The following is a 2,855-nucleotide window of genomic DNA, read 5'->3' on the forward strand; positions in this document are numbered from 1 at the left end:
ATAGGTACAAATTGAAGGTAAATGTGTTCATATTAATTTTTAACTCAAATTATATGAATATTGTTTTGTTTTGTTTTTTTGTAAAAAATTACACTCCTCAACAAGACTTTGTTCCTGGCAATCAAATCGCTCTATTCTGATGGGTTATATCCTCATTTTAAACCTTGTAGGAATAAGAAGGGGCGACTCCAGCGATGTCGCAGAAGTCTGAAAAGCTTCGCTTTGTAACCTATCCGACATGCTTCACTTGACGAGATGGGGATATACAAGTCGAGAGTTGTTATAAAGTTGAGGAATCTCTTTACTTGGTGGTCATTTATAGCCAAGCCAAATACAAATACAAGTTGAATTAATTGCAGCGTGTGAAAGCAGTAGCACATTCACGTAATGTGCCACCATCTTTGCAATGCAAAGCACTTCTTTGAGCCAGCTACGGATAGGCGAAAGATCGCAATGTATGCAAGTCCTTGCTTTTCTTGCGTCTCTGGTAGTACTCTTTACACCTAGAAGATGAGGATTAAGCTAGTTGGCAACGATATGACTGTTTCGATACGTACTTACGAAATTGATCGAAAAGGGCGTTAGCGGTCGACTATTGCATGGCAAAACTTCTTCTTGTACTTGTATCATTGACTTGGTGGTGTTTTTGCTGATGGTTTTTGATGGCGACACCTCCACCGTAAACACCTGCGGCAGCTATGGACATTGAGAACACAATCTGTGTCTGTCGTTAAAAACATTAATATTATTTTTTAAGAGAAATATAATATACACAAAACTTGCCTGCAAATCAGCACCTTGTTGCTTTGTCTCCCAGATTTCTTCAAGGAAAATGCTTCCTGCATTATAGTATGTTATTGGCAGCATCTAAAATGAAAAGACAGACCATAAAATAAATCGATTATTGTTGTACCTACCTCCTTCACTTCAATTTGACTTACTTTTTATTTAATTAAGTGAACTTGTATATCCTCTCTTCATTATGAAGATTTTTGGTCTGAAAAATATCAAATTATATTAAAAATCAGAACAATTAACAAATACTTACTCTTAAAATCCGAAACCCATTGTTTTGTTTTGCAAAATTGATTGTAATTTTTGACAGGTCACAAAATTTCCATACATTTCTTTATAAGGGAAATCCCCCATTTTGCTTTTTTTCACCACTCACATGTATTCACCGATAGGGAATTTGAGAGAGTTCACCTCGAATAAAATTTGAGGGTGTTTCAGGTAGGACGGGTACCGGTCGGGACTCTAGATAATATATTTCCTCTATGGGCCTGATTATAAGATTTGAGGAGCATCGTTTTGCTACCGAGTTTGCCATTTTGCAATTATTGCTTTCGCCTTCTTCGTTTTGAATTCGACCAATTAACGAATTCGAAGGCGAATTTGAAATGTCATACTGTTTGTTGGCGAGTTGAAATCCGAGAGCTTTTTTTGGCGGATTCACAGGCAAAAGAGTGTTCATTTATTATTCAATGATCGATTTCGTGGATTCTTTCTTGATCGTAATTATGTATATAAAAATATGAGTTAGCTTTATTTTAATTTTCTTATAATTTATCCATAATTAAATATAAAATTTCGTTTAAATCACCGTAAATTTCACAAATTCAATCAAAACAAAACAAATTTTTTTGGAAAGCTGTCAAATCACTGGAATATAGGAAGAAAAAGTCAAACCAAAACACTGGAATATAGGAAGAACTAAGTTTCGCTTCGACGCGAATTCGTTAATAAGGAAATACTACGCAAATCGAATTTGAAATTGAATTGAAAACGATCCGCCGCGAACCTCATAATAAGGCCCCTGTACTTATTTCATAAAGTGAAAGTGTCCTCCTAGGGCACTATACCAGCGGTAGGCAACAGGCGAACAGCTATCCGTTTCCAGACCGCGAAAGGTCAAACTGCGGAACCACGAAGGGTCAAACTTAGCCAAACTACCGATTCAATTCAATACAAAATGTAAGCAATCGGTTTTTTTCTAAGTAAAATTGGACAGGTTCAGGCAACACAAGGGTCTTCATTTGCAATCAACTTCATTCTTTGAACGTAAATTTCGACCAAAATATATATATAGTCATTGCATAGACACGCCATATAAAGACCAGAAACCAATCCGTCATTCTGATTTGCCTACAAGCTGAAACGTCAACTTACACGCACCCTTAAATCTAACATCAATTCATCACTGCTAATGGTGTGTCTATGGTTCATTGTTCAAGTGTCGTGGATTTCAAATTCAGAACTTTACTTCGCAAACTTCTACTTTAAGTTCAGTGTACAAAAAGTACCAACAAAATTATTGTCTACAAAGCACTCCTCAGACAAGCTACAACTCCATCACGATTAAATATAATTGTATTGTAAGAAATATTAGGTATTTCTTTCAAAATTGACAGAAACCATTTTATAGAAAGGATTAAATGAAGCTGTGCAGAAAATAAATAAATAAATCATAGAGTAATAAAGTTCAGCTTTCAGTTGAATGAAAAAACATGATCACCTGTCATTTGGACACAAGTAAACTTGACTTGTTAGTTAGGTAGATTTTTCTTGACTAACTTTCCAGTCAACTTTCCAACAAAGTTGCCTTAATTGGAAGGCAATTTTTTGGCAGCTGGCCAATCAGATGCTAGAAACTTGCCTTACTTTCAAGTCCCTTATATCGCCTGCACCTGCCCATTCTCTGAATAAGGAGCTTTCGTTCGATATCGATTTATTTATAATTGTTCGTGTTTAAAAACGTTTCTAAACAAAATAATTATTATGATTGGTTAAGCTATTAAAAATTTATAAATTCTTAATTTTTCGTTTAAGCCATTATTTGAATAAACCCAATAAAT

General features: G+C 35.0%; 1 long non-coding RNA gene across 3 annotated transcripts; it reads right to left on the bottom strand.

Annotated features, from left to right (window-relative positions):
* Positions 1–263: 263 nt before the first annotated feature.
* LOC129952022 (uncharacterized) lies at positions 264–1,267 on the bottom strand. 3 transcript variants are annotated; one of them, XR_008782257.1, is made up of 4 exons: positions 1,049–1,267; positions 942–997; positions 798–867; positions 264–718 (listed from the first exon to the last, which is right to left on the bottom strand). It is a non-coding gene; the product is annotated as an uncharacterized LOC129952022 (long non-coding RNA). The 3 variants fall into 3 exon arrangements; XR_008782258.1 differs by lacking the exon at positions 942–997 and having other exon boundaries at positions 448–718; XR_008782256.1 differs by having other exon boundaries at positions 448–718; positions 942–1,267.
* Between the last annotated feature and the right edge of the window lie 1,588 nt (positions 1,268–2,855).

Source organism: Eupeodes corollae, chromosome 3 (assembly GCF_945859685.1).
Source record: "Eupeodes corollae chromosome 3, idEupCoro1.1, whole genome shotgun sequence".
Classification (NCBI taxonomy): Eukaryota; Metazoa; Arthropoda; class Insecta; order Diptera; family Syrphidae; genus Eupeodes; species Eupeodes corollae.